This window comes from Lissotriton vulgaris, chromosome 1_1 (assembly GCF_964263255.1).
Source record: "Lissotriton vulgaris chromosome 1_1, aLisVul1.2, whole genome shotgun sequence".
Taxonomy (NCBI): Eukaryota; Metazoa; Chordata; class Amphibia; order Caudata; family Salamandridae; genus Lissotriton; species Lissotriton vulgaris.
The window spans coordinates 1,828,759,751-1,828,774,190 of NC_141685.1; the positions used below are offsets into that span (position 1 = coordinate 1,828,759,751).

The 14,440-nt window shown below is 46.8% G+C and overlaps 1 protein-coding gene across 1 annotated transcript in view; it reads left to right on the forward strand.

Annotated features, from left to right (window-relative positions):
* EEA1 (early endosome antigen 1) overlaps nt 1-14,440 on the forward strand; it is a 641,400-nt gene that overhangs the window by 487,839 nt on the left and 139,121 nt on the right. The gene's annotated exons all lie outside the window — the stretch shown is intronic.

Genomic DNA, 14,440 nt, shown 5'->3' on the forward strand with positions numbered 1-14,440 from the left:
GGCCCAGACAAGTTTGGTACTCGGAGCTTCTTCTCCTCTCCCAGGACCAGCCAGTTCTCCTGCAGCCTGTTCCAACTTTGCTAACAATGTCTCACGGTCAGGTTCTACATCCGGACTTGAAGTCCCTGCGATTGACAGCGTGGCTCCTGAGTTCAGAGAGTTCCAGGGTTTAGATCTCTCAAGTGAGTGTAGAGACATTCTAGCTCAGGCTCGAGCCCCTAGTACCAACAAGACCTATCGAGCCAAATGGAAGAGATTCTGTGTTTGGTGCCAGAAGGAAGGTTTACACCCGTATACTTCTTCTCCACACAAGCTCTTGCCTTACATTCTTTCACTGGCGAAATCGGGATTGGCTCCATCGTCGATAAAGGTCCATCTGGCAGCCATATCTAGATTCAGACGTTCATCTTCAGGGCCTTCCCTATGGTCGGCCAGGATTGTCAAGCAATTCCTGAAAGGTTTATTCAGGGTTTTTCCTCCAGTCCGGCCACCTCCTCCGACCTGGCACTTGAATCTGGTTTTGTCATCCCTCATGAAAGCCCCTTTTGAACCTGTGCATAAGTCTGACCTTAAGTTTCTTTCCTGGAAAGTGGCTCTTCTCTTGGCCCTGACATCGGCTCGCAGAGTAAGCGAGATCCAGGCTTTCACGATTGAGGAACCATTCCTCCAGTTTTAAAAATAATGTGCTGATTCTACGGACGAATCCTAAATTTATCCCGAAAGTTCCTTCGGAATTCCACCTAAATGAACCCGTGGTCTTGAAACCATTTTTTCCAAAACCTTCTTCACCTGCGGAAAGAACTCTGCACTCTCTGGACATTCACAGATGCCTGAAATTCTACCTGGAGCGAACGAAGCAGTTCAGGAAATCTTCACAGCTCTTTGTTTCCTTCAGTGCTCCACGCAAGGGTTGTGCAGTTTCTAAGGCTTGTATTTCCCGTTGGATTTCCAGTGCTATACAATTTTGTCACCAGGCGGCTGGGAAACCTCTGCAGCGAGCAGTTCGTGCTCACTCTACCAGATCCATGGCTTCCTCTGCGGCGTTATTCGCAGGAGTCCCTATCAAGGACATTTGCAGGGCGGCAACGTGGAGCAGTGTCCACACCTTCACCCGCCACTATTGCCTGGATTCTTCTGTGAAGGAGGATGCAGCAGTGGGCCAAGCAGTCCTGAGGAATCTTTTCCAATAAGTCGGTGAGCTTTCCTTTCTATCCCGCCTTCCTTTGCATATTTTGTATACTGCATTGTTGTCATATTTCATGATCCTATGTGTTCTGCTGTTTTTTACAGATATGTGTCACATTTTCAGGTTCAGGTATGACAAAATATGTTTTCTTTACTGCTAGTTACTCTGATACAAAGCATGGGAATCTATGAAAGTTCCAATACTGGGGCAAGAAAACAAGTTACTTACCTGTAACTTTGGTTCCCCAGTATTGGTAACTTTCATAGATTCCCATGCGCCCACCCACCTCCCCTGGGAAAGCTCACTCTTCTGATCTTGGTGGATAGCTGTATACAACGGCTACGAAAATCTGAGGCTCTGAGCTTTTCTCAGGAAGGTTCTATGGGGTGAGGCTGCTCTGATTGGCTGCTGCAGAAATTTGGTCTCTTTTACAAAAAGAGGTGGATAAGCTACAAAATGAGATGAGGCCTAGGCCTATTTTTTCACTTTGTGCTTACTACTATAGTTTTTTACTATTTACCGAGGCTCCCATTCCGACGACGGGGAATGATACAAAGCATGGGAATCTATGAAAGTTACCAATACTGGGGAACCAAAGTTACAGGTAAGTAACTTGTTTTCTTCTTTGTGTTCTTTTTCGTAGTAATAAGGAAAAACTATTTTGTACAGGGCTTTATTTGAAGCAGATCAATCAAGCTTTCATTTATGATTGTGTCAAATGCAGAGGACAGATCAAGAAAGATCAGTAAACAGGTAACATTCTGGTCAAGAGATCTCAGGGCATCTTCAACAATGTGTGTTTGAGCAGTTTCAGTACTGTGACCTGCTCTGAAACTGACTGATATAGGTGAGGGAGCTGAAACTTCTCAATGTGGTTGCAGAGCTCCGTATGAACGTATTTCTCAAGCAATTTGGCCAAAGTCATGATATTGATAATTGGACAGAAATTGTTAGGATCCGTTTGTGAGAAGTTGGCCTGGCATATGCTGTCCACTATTCTAGTGGGCACCTTGCACCAGTCCAAACGACCCCTTATTAATAGTAGGTTAAAGACAACCTTGTAGAAAGCTATCCTTGTGGTATCTGTGGATAGCAGCCTTCAGGCTAAGTCTTGAAGTAATGTAAAGCAACTTGTTTTACCAGTCTATAATCTCATGAATGATCCATTGAAAGGAGAACCATACCAGGTATATTTATAAAATATATGTATTTATTCTAAACACACCCCTCTAGTCTTTTTATGAGGCTAGAGGCAAAAGTACAATACGATTACTTAAATAGCACACAGTAAACTAGCACAGCATACGTTTTGCCCCAGGGGCCTCTCAAACCATATACTAAGAAAGCAGCCCGCTGCCCCCCCCCTACCCTCCCCCCACCCCATGCAGGCTATCTTCCTGGATTTTGCCTCGTCTCGTCTTTGACTTTGGAGACTCTATTGAACACCGGCTGCCTGCCAGTTTCACCGCTGCCCTCCCATGCAGGCTATCTTCCTGGATTTTACCTTGTCTCGTCTTTGGAGACTCTATTGAACTTTACCCACGTATGGGGGCGCAAGAACCACAACCGACTGATTGTCTTCGACGTTACTCCAGTGGAGCCCGGGCTTACACGCCTCCTCTCCCTTCCTGACTTTCATTTTTGAACTATGTACCCCCCTGACCTCTTTTGGCACTCTAATTCATACTCACCGGGTCACTCTCATGGACTTCTATACTTTTATCCTGCCCGCCATTTTGCTGCTGTTCTCGGCCACTTTTCTCTGGACCCTGACCCGGCATCTTGTCCATTCCCTTGTCCTTTACCCTTTTCCCTCGTATCCCCCTTGACGATCCTCTGATTTGCATTTTCTCCATACCCCTCCCACCCTCCCTTGGTGCTGTGACTACTTCCCCCCCCTCTGATTCCACTTAATGGAACTCTGCTCTCCTGGTTTTTTTGAGTCTTGACCTGAGAAAATCTACAATTTGTATGTATATGTATATAGAGATAACACTAACCACTAGTATATGTAGTGGACCTATACTCTCTACCATTCCTGTGTGACACTTAGAGTTTATCTATTTGTATCTCTTCCTTGAGTGACGTTACAACTTGTACATTCCAATTTCTGTTTGTATCTCTTCCTTGTGTGCCTCTATAACTTGTACATTTGCAATTTTTTCTGTATGTATCTCTTCCTTGTGTGACTTTACCACTTGTACACTTGCGATTTGTTCTTTTATGTAACTCATGTAATCCTAACTCCTTATGTATCGCAACTGGTTCTCATGTAAAGCGCTCTGACACCTTCGGGTAATGTTCCCGCTATATAAATTTGCATTAAATAAATTAAAAAAAACACGAGAGAGATAGAAGCACGGCCAAGGGCCTGTAGAACCGCTAGGGCAACCAGGAACCACCCAAGGTAGGGACGCAGGAGACCCACGGGGGACGCGTGAAGTGTCCAAACACAGCCACGAACCACCATTTACTTCTATGTAGAAAGTTTCAATTAGATTTTTAAAGATTAAGGACACCTAGGAGTGGACTAGGAACAAACCCCTTCAGTACTGGACAGTCCGAGAGTCAAGACCCACGGGAGCACCAAAGTACTAGTGTTACCTCACCCAGGGAAGCCAGGTGCATAGGTGTCTTTTCGTGTCTGGTTTCGTCATCGTTTCCTATGGAGAGCTGCAAAGAAGTGCTGCAGGCGAGCAGATGAAGAGTGTCCAGATAGATCCAAGGCTGGATCGGAGATCTGAAGAACCTGAAAGCAGAGGGTACAGAGTGTGGGTCACTAGCCAGTGACCAGGGAGGCAACAAGAAGATGCCAGCCGATGTTGGTTGATTTCAGGTGATGTAGGTGAAGCTTGACTCTTCAGCCACGAGGACCAGGAGGCGTCGACGACAACCAGGAGCTGGATTTGAGCGGTTGCACGTCGGTTGTCGAGTACTGCAGCGTCGGTATGCGGATTGGACACAACAAGCCTTGGCAACAACAACCCACGCAGAATGCAAAGATTGGCTTCAGTGCAGACCAGCAATGTCTGGGGGACTCACCCTTCGGAGGGGAGTCGGGGCACGTCTGGAGCAACCAGGAAAGCCCAAGAAACAAAAGAGATTCCTACTTGGGAACCCACCATTCGACGGACCAGGGATCGCGAAGGGGCATCGAGCAGAAATGCAGGAAGCGGGCCCACGGAACACTCGTGGAGTGTAGGCCCACAAGCTTCGGTGCAAAGGTGCTCAGGGCTTGGACTACAAGTAGCCCAATGCACAACTTCGGGAAAGCTCGGAAAGTCGATGCACTAGCAAATGTGCTGGATGTCGAGGAGTTCCAGTCCCACGTCTCTCATGATGGCTACAGGTTTCAGCTTTGCTGGGGACTCTTGTCGGCCTTGGAGATGTCTGGAAGTCCATGTCCTGTGTTGCAGATTCTTCGGGATCCGACGGGAGCCTTGAAAATGCAGACCGGCAAGATGCTTCTTTGGTGCTTGTTTGAACAGGGGAGTCACTCCTTGACCCCAATGGAGATTTCTTCAGTCTTCTAGTTAAAATAGAATGTCGAAGGTCCTAGATATATATTAAAGAGTTTCGTCCAGGATAATCTAAAGTCCTAGGGACTGGGTTCCTATACTTATATTAAGTTTAGGGGATGGACTAACTCTAAGGTCCCACCTATGGGAGGACCTGTGCAGGGGGTGGTTACACCCCTTTCCCTTTGTCCAGTTTCGTGCCAGAGCTGGGGCTGAGTGCCCCAGAAACCGGTTTGAACTGGGAAATGCATGAGGACACCTTGTGTGCCCCAGGCCCTGTCTGAAAAGCATTCACTGAATGCACCAACCCTGCCCCAATACACTAACGCCTATCAGGGGAGGTTACACCTCCCTGTGACAGGAAACCTATTGTCCAGGCCTCCCCTGCCGGACTTTCGTCTAGCAGCAGGAGGCCAGACTTGTGTCTGTGGCAACAGCATCCATTTTGTGATGCTGGGGCTCTGTTTAGATTTTACCAGGTAGACCAGTGTGCACATGTCCTCTCCCTCTAGAAGGGTGGAATGCACTTAAGAGTATATAGTATGGCTGTATCGCAGAACAGCTATAAGTAAGGGATTTTGAAAGCTGCAGAGTGGCTCAGCTCATGCTAGGGCACCCTCTCGCACAAAACCAAGCACTCTGCCTCCAGGGCTGTGAAGGCCTGCCATAGGAGTGACTTATAGGTTTATATGTGTCTGTTTTAAAAGGTAGCTATAGGGATACTATATTTACGTAAGAGGCACAAGCACCACCTTACCCAGGCTGCAGTAGCAGACCTGTAGTGTCATTTTGGAAGGCTTCCCAGGGGTGGCATAATACATGCTTCAGCCCCTGGTAAGCCTCCGGGGTACCTATGCCCTTGGTACCTTAGGTACTAGGGACTCACAAGGATAACCCAGTAACCAATTTGGAGTGTACCTAATGTACATGCAATGAGTTTAGAGAGGAAGCAGCTAGGCTGGGCTCCTGGTTAGCTGACTAAAGTCGATAAATCAGTGAAACACAGCAAAAAGTGGGGGTAACAATAGTAAGCTGATCCTACTCTCCTACACAGTTTAGTCTGCATTTCGCTTTTTAGGGATGGGAGTGACTTGACCCATCTTGAGGCATTCAGGAATCCTACCCTGTACGAGAGATTAATGGATTATCATGGAAAAGAGTAGAAGAATAGCCGATTTGAGTACTTTGACAAACTTAGCAGGTAGCGGATCGTTGAAGTGATTGGAAGGTTTTAAAGAACACCTAGATTGAAGCAGGTCCGCATCATCTGGAAGTAGAATGGAATTCCAAGATGCCTTGTTTTTGGAGGGAAAGAAAGTAGGTGCTCTTGGTACCATTGGCCAAGAAGATGGTTAGAGGGGAGTCAGAGGCAGCAGATTAGGTGAGGCGTGTTGCAGTTCAAGTTTCATTTTTCTTGCTTTATCAGTGAAGTGTGCTGAGAAGTCCACCCTACTGGGGCAAGAGATCTTGGGTGCAGAGAGTTGGTTGGAGGTTGTGGTTAGCTTGAGGTCTAAATTCAGCTCGTTTTTTAGCTCTGTTTCTGGGGCTGTCAAGCTGTGCCCTGAGGTGATCAGTTTTGGCACTACGGATATTCTTGTTATATGCCCTTCTAGTCATCCTCAACATTTTGAGGTTTGTGATCGAGGGTGAATTTCTCCAGAGTCTCTCCGTAGGCCTTAGTTTGCGACATTCCTCATTAAGTGAACCATTAAACCAGGTTTTGGACAGTTTGATCGGTATCCTTTTGAGTTGCAGGAAAAAATACAGAACAGTAGCAAGGCTTTCCTGCACACAGTAAAACTATAATAATCCCAAATTTAGTCATAACAAACAGTATAGATAGTGTGCTCCAAAGGACAAGGACAGCCACTCTTGTCCCTACAATATGGACCAGAAATCTGATCCTATACAATAAAGGGGGATAATGTCCTGAGCACCACTCCTGAGTGGTGCTCAGGACATTATCCTCCTTTTGAGTTGCTTCAGTGCAATTGCGTTGAAAATGTTTGTCATGGTGTGGATGTAATCATCCGTGAGATCATCTAGGTTTGTCGTGTTAGGGGGTGGTGGAAATAGATTGTTACTAATGGACGTTAGGTCATTGATGTTGATGTCTCTCAAATTTCAAGCCAGCTGTTTAGTTTTGAGCAGTTAACCATGTCTGACCATAACCTTTTCTAGGATGTGAAAAGAGATTTGGTAGTGATCCAACCAGTCTCAGGCTGAAATGTCATCCAGTTGTATAATCTCTTTAGCTATGATTAGATCAGTGGTGGAGCCATTGTGTGGGTAGGTCCCTTGCAGGACTGTGTGAAGCTGAGTTCGGAGAGGAAAGCCTTGAAGGAGCACGATAAGGAATCATTTCTTTCATTCCAGTGTAGGTTAAAGTCCCAGAGGAAGATCTGGTTGGGGGTTGGTCAGAGCATGAGGGGAGGGACTCCATGATTTGCCCAATGAAGAGCAGATTGTCACCTGTGGGATGATATATTGTGTGGAGCAGACAGACTACCTTGCCATTGTGCCCGATTTCTGTGTCTAGGTGCTGGCAGGAGGACATAATGGCAGTTTGAACCTGTCTCAGAGTGAAGGAGTGATAGATGCAAGCAATGCCACCCCCAACTTTAACAGGTCTATTGAGTCTGATAATGTCTTATTTGGGAGGGACTAAGATGTCCAGAATTGGGGAGGAGGTGTCATTAAGCCAAGTTTCAGTTAGGATTAGGAAGTCGAATTCTTGCTTGAGGTCAGAAATATCAGCTGCATGCTTCGCTGCTGACCTGCAATGGAGCAACATCGATTTGATGTGCGAATAGTTGCTACTGCTTCTAGCTGAGAAGTGGCGACCAGTAGTAAGTTATTCTTGTTCACAGATCTCAGGTTAACATTTTGCCCTTTAAACTGGTCGGAGGAGATAGTTTGGATGTTGAGTGGAGAGTGTGAAGAGACACTGCAAGAGCTGTTGTAAGATAGAAGTAGGGAGAAAGTGTCATCAGACAAATGATGAGTAGACCTATGGGGTCTGGAGTGATGGTTCGGAGGAGGCCGTGTTTTACAGAGTAGGCTGAGGGGTTTTTGGAAGAAGAAATATCCCCCCTGTGGTGTGAATCCTTGCTGGAGGCTGTGTTGATTAGTCTCAAGGGTAGGATAGAGTTTCCAAAACTTCTCCATCTTCAAAGAGAAATGTAGGCTGTCCTTAACAGTTTGTAGATCCTGCTTGAGGTCAGCCAACTTATCCTCAATGTCGGGCAGGCTCACTGTCAACTGGCAATCTAGGACTAGATGGTGGATGGAACCCCGTATGGAGGGGGGTGTTGGAAAGCAGAATAGTCTCCTCTAAAGTGCGAGAGAAAGCATTGAGGGAAGGAATGGGATACAGCTTGAGCTCAGCCACAATATCCTCAATGGGGGAGGGTTGCCCTTGTGGACTACAGGTCTAGGGGTAGCTAGTTAAAGAGACAGCACTTGGAGAGGAGTGGTGGGGGGCAGAGTGGCTTTATCCTGTGTGAGGAGGAAAGTATTGGAGGAGGATGGGTTCAAGGAAGAAGTACTGGTGTGTGAGGCTGGGAGAGAGGTAGGAAGACTTCTCATTTCGGTATTCAGGCAGACTCGAGTTGATCTCTCCGGGTTAGGTTTATTGGTATTGCATTCACCATCTATATCAGAGGATTTTTCAGACCGACTCGTGCGTCTTGAGGGGGAAGCAGAATGGGTGGAGAAGGAGGAGGTATAAAAGAAGATTCCTCAACTGAGGGGAGACCTTAATTAGGTAGACTAGCAGGGACTGAATTATCAAGTGCAATTTTAATCCTTATGCAGATTCTGTCAAAGCGATCAAGATTCCGGTCACAAGCTTGTATAAGGATGTTTCCAATATTGTGGAGGGATATGGCAAGATAAGCATTGACGTCAGGTGAGAGTAATATGGTTATTCAGAAACCATGAGGGGTTTTCGTCATTGGTTTGGACTGAAGCTCTGATGTTAAGACTCTTCTCCATTGAACTCTACTGATAGTGTAGAAAATTAGTTTGGTAACTACAACACCCTTTGAAAGTCCAGACATAGGTACCAGAGATGAGTGTTTCAGGAAAACGTTTGAGCAGATTGTGTTTAAAGGTCTTTGCTGCTTTCTCGGAGAGGTTAGGGCGATAGGCAGTCTTAAAAGCGTTAAGACCTACCAGTGTCAGGATGTCCTAGGAGCTAGTGGTAGATTGTGCCATGGTGAGGATAGCGACCCGCTTAGTGGATGTGGGAGGATCTTGGATGATGAGGAGACACTAAAAAGTAGTGTACTATTCCACAATTAGATTTCAAGCAATCGGTGCACAGTGTAATGACACACTTGCTCATTAAGTCATTAGAGAGTAGTGAAATATTCACCTTTTAGATACAAAGTATTTGGTGCATTATAAACCAAGTGCAAAAACCATTCAAAGATGGATGCTGCTCAAGTGAGAGGACCTATTTTCTATTTAGAACCCTATGCCATGGATTTACAAGCACTATTGTACTTTCTAATGAGAGGGGAGGTGAGTAAGACATATGATTATTTACAACAACCCCAGAGGGAAGACTTAACTAACTTCAGCTCTGGTAAGACTTAACAAATCCATCAAAACTGTCTACTAAGGGGAAAGGATGCAAGTCCTATGTTTATTTTTCCACCCCTAATTTCGGCAGCCATCTGGAGGAGGAAGAAAGAGTCTATCAAAACGGTCTACTTATGGGTAAGGATGTAAGTCCTATGTTTATTTTCACACCCCCAGCTTCGGCTGCCATCTTGGGGAGGAGACCTCATGAGGAGGGTGGAAACTGGAAAAAAACTTAGGCCGAAATGGAAGGATGCATTCCATGCAAACAAAGTCAGGGAAAAACAAAGTACAAGGAGTTTCAAAACAAATGAGCACAACAGACTCAAGCCATCCCTACCCAAAAGCATTGAGCTGCTGGTGTAGCGGAGTTGTGGAGCGGAAGCAATTGTCATTTGTCTGGGGGGAGCATGAGAGTTGTGGAGCCGAACCAATTCTCAAATGTCAACTGTTCGAGGTGAGTAGCCACAAGATGCAGCAGCACGTTAGGGAGCAGGTACACACTCACATCACCACTGTGAAGCCTGAGGATTCCAAACACGGAGTCAACACTGCCTTGTAAAAAGTGGATAGGGCTCTGCGAGGAGTTGTCTGGCGTCCGGGTCCTCAGGGGTTTGCGGCACCACCCCCGGGGGTGGCTTCAGACAGCAGTCTGGGGTAGCAGCAAGTCCCAGAGCAGGGACAAACTCCCTTTCCCCACAGCACAGCCCAGCAGGACTCGCGACGTGAAGGAGACACAGCTGGGTCCTCAGGGGTTTGCGGCACCATCCCAACGGGCAGCCACAGGCACCAGTTAGGCGTAGTAGCAAGTGTCAGAGCAGGGACAAACTTGCCGCCCCCACAACACAGCCAAGCAGGACTCACGACATGGAGACACAGCCGCCTCATAGCGAGCGGTAGGGGCTCACAAGGAGTCACCGTGCCCCACAGCTGCCTCCGCCAAGTTGGCCGACCCAGACCACCAAAACATCAGCAGCGCATCCAGCAGTGGGAAGTGCGAAATGAACAGCGGAGCCCACACCATCAGATTAGCTGATCCGGGCAAAGCCTGTAGGCCTAATCTATCATGGGCCCCAACTTGCCACTGGCATCTGTTGCTCAGAACAATCGTAGGGATCCAGTTGGATCGTAATCGGAGCACCAACACTGGTACTGTCTGAGCGTTGCACCCTCCCAGGCTCTTCAAGGAGGTAAGTCAAACGTGACTGCAGCAGTAAGGGTTCAAAGGGTCTGACTAAAAAGGTATATTCAGCAATAAATTATCCCATGCGCTGGAGCCTACGGGAGGTCCTGCCTTCAGGTGGTCATCTTGTTAGTTTTTCAAGTTAAGTTCATAGTTGTTTTACACTAGCAATTAAATCAAGGCACCTATGACTTACTTCCAACCACAACCAACAAGTCCAGTAAATGAATTTTCTCCAGTATTAGGGGTGTCTTTCATAGACTCACATGCTTGAATATTCTCCGTCGTCGAAGTGGGAGTCCCACGGTACATAAAATAGCAGTAATAGATGCATATATAAATAAAAATTACCATAATTATATATATATATATATATATATATATATATATATATATATATATATATATATATATATATATATATATATATATATATATATATATAATTATAATACAGTAAAGTATCCAGAAAACTCAAAAGTACTATAGAACAGAATAGGCCCATAGAAAGCCTAAGGGAGAAACTCAACTTAGTAACATATCAGTGTCAGTATGTTTTGGTCCACATTCCAGCCAATCAGGCTGTAGCTCCCTCTAGAACCTTCTCCTCAGAAGCCCAAGTCCTCAGATGTTCTACCGCACGTCGTGCGAAGGGAGTCTCCCTGAGCTCGGCTCAGTTTTTCAACTTACTTAGCTTTTTTTTCTACTCAAAATGTCTTCTTCAAGGAAATCTTTGTTCAGATCTTGTCCATCCTGTGGAAAACTGCGTCTCTTTCTTGAAGATCCACACAGTAAATGTATTTACTGTCTCTACACGGACCATGAAGTGAAGACCTGTAAGTACTGTCGTACTTTTCCACCTAAAACTTTAAGGGACAGAGAGGCCCGTCTCCTTCTGTGGCTTTAGAAGTTGAAGACAACAGACACTGTGGTCTCGGAGGATGAGTGTCTCTTCTTTTCAGTCAAAGACCTCTCAGAAGCGTGGGTCGGAGTCAGAGATGCCTTCTGCTTTTCTTAAGAAAAAGAGACTTGTTGAAATCTCTAAAGTTGTCTCCCCACAGGATTTACCTCCAATTGCTCCTACGAGACCTGGCTCTCTGGCGTCATTGTCCAAAGCCATGCCTTCTTCCTCAAAAACGGTCACTGGCTCGTCGACGCGTCCGTCGACGACGACTAAATCCGTGGATGCTGTCTCCACGTCGACGACGACTTTTCAATGTCTTCGAGAACTAAGTCGACGACGTCCACCTCGTCGACGACATCACACGAGGTGAGGCCCATTACCTCGGTCTTGAAGATCTCGTCGACGGCTACCAAATCCACCTAGTCGACGAAGAAACATCAGTCAACGCGCCATTCGTCGACGCACTCCTTGTCGTCGACCAAGATTACAGCATCGTCGACACCTGCACTTCCAATTCAAAGTCCTGCCGTTCGTCCTCCTTTCAGCACCGATGGTCTTTACCAAGATCATGGCCCCGGTAGCTGCTTTTCTGCGCCATCAAGCCATCCAGTTTATCCATACCTGGACGATTGTCTCATAAAGGCTCCGAACCTCCAACTGGCAATCCAGCACACTGTCTTGCATCTCCCTTTTTCGAGACTTAGGCCTTTCCATCAATTGCCAGAAGTCACACTTTCGCCCGTCACAGAGGAGAGATTTTCTAGGAGCCTCACTAGATTCTCAGCTGGCAAAGGTTTTTGTTTCTCAGGAGAGACAAGACCGCATGCTCAAGATGGTACGATTCCTGCAGTCAAAACTGTACGTTTCAGTCCGGATGTTGAAATCATTCCTAGGCATGGCTTCCTCCGCCATACAGTTGATTCCCCACTGCAGGCTACATATGATGGTCGTGCAAGAGGAATTAGACAAGAAGTGGAAACAGATCTCAGGATCATTCAACGACAGGATCCTTCTCACGCCCCGCATTCAGGAGGCTCTGGAGTGGTGGGCTCACCCTCCGAACATATCCATGGGTCGGTCTTTTCAAGGTGCTACTCTGACTGACGCTCACAACCGATGCGTCCCTGGAGGGCTGGGGAGCGCATCTCGAAGGACTGTCAGTAAAAGGAAAGTGGACTGCAATCCAACGCACTTGGCATATAAACCGCCTAGAGCTTCTTGCGATCTTCCTTGCCCTGAAATCTTTTCAGGGCCAATCTCTGCTGGTGAGGACAGACAACACCACCAGCAAGCATTACCTGAACAAACAGGGCGGCACAAGATCCCTTCTGCTTTCCCAACAAGCACAGGAGATATGGAAATGGGCGATTCGTCATCAAATTCATCTTACAGCCATCCATGTGCCGGGTGTTTCCAATGTTCTGGCGGATTCGCTCAGCAGGTCTCTCTCGGACAACCACGAGTGGGAACTCAACCAACCAACTCTCGAGTTCATTTTCCGCCAGTGGGGCCAGCTGCAGATGGATCTCTTTGTTACTGCCACCAACAGAAAATGCCAACGCTTTGCAAGTCTTCATCCCCACAGAGAGTTGAGCGGAAATGCATTTTCGATCAGCTGGTTGAACGTATTCAGCTACGCTTTCCCTCCGCTTCCTTTGATTCCGTGCCTGTTGCACAGGATGAGGCTTCAACCCTGCCATATCATCCTGATCGCACCCAAGTGGCTGCGGAGCCCATGGTTCTCGGACCTGCTCTTGTTCTCCCAGAACGAGACAATATCGCTTCATCCTCTGCCTCACCTCCTCACGATGCAGCAAGGGCAAATTTGCCATCCAGATCCGGCAAACCTCCAGCTCCATGCCTGGAACCTGAACACAATAAATTTGCGCGTCTAACCATCAACGCTGATTGCAGAGAGGTGTTAGCGCACGCCCGCGCTCCTTCCACCATTAAAACCTATCAGTTGAAGTGGAAGCGTTTCTGTGTCTGGTGCCACACCAAAGCCTTGGATCCGATGACCGCCAAACCAGAACAGATCCTGCCTTTTTTCCTATCCCTTGCAAAGTCAGGACTTTCCCATTCCACTCTTAAGGTGTTTTTGGCAGCACGCTCCCACTTCCGTCATGATGGTTCTACCTCGCTGTATTCATCTAGAATCATCCCAAAGTTTTTCAAAGGCCTCTTCCGTATGTTTCCACCCATTCGTCGTCCTCCGCCTGCTTGGCGCCTAAACCTGGTTTTGTCTCAGCTCCTCCTACCTCCTTTCGAACCCATCCACTCGGCAAGCTTAAAATTCCTCACGTGGAAAGTTGCCCTATTGCTTGCCTTGACGTCATCTAGGCGTGTCGGTGACCTTCAGGCATTTACAATTCAGCCTCCTTTTCTCCAGTTCTCCAAGGAGGCTGTTACGCTACATACTAATCCTAAATTTATTCCGAAAGTCCCTAGTGATTTCCATCTCAATGAACCGGTAATTTTAAAGACTTTCTTTCCTGATCCACAAACTCCTGTGGAACGTTCATTACATTCCCTGGATTTGAAGCGTTGTCTCAAGTTTTACATTCAGAGCACTGCATCCTTCAGGAAATCGGATCAACTATTCGTGGCCTATGGCCCGATCTGCAAAGGACAACCTGTTACTAAACAGACTATTACTAGGTGGATTTCTCCTACCATTACCTTTTGTCATCAACGGGCTGGCAAGCCTCTTCCGGCTCCAGTACATGCTCATTCAACTAGAGCTGTGTCAGCTTCTACTGCCCTCTTTGCGGGGGTACCTCTGCGGCACATTTGCAGAGCTGCTACGTGGTCGAGCAGCCATACTTTTACGAAGCACTACTGTCTGCAGTCAACAGACGCCGCAGATGCAGCAGGAGGGCAAGCGGTGCTGCCGAATCTTTTCCATTAAAGGTGAGCCTCTGTTGCTACCCGCCTCCAGTCATAAAGGTTTTCTCTTGGATATTGATATATTACATATTTATGATATGTTCTTGTATGCTTGAAATTTAGTGTTACCTTTATGACTTATATGATGATGTACTGCTTTCTACTCTTATTCAAGC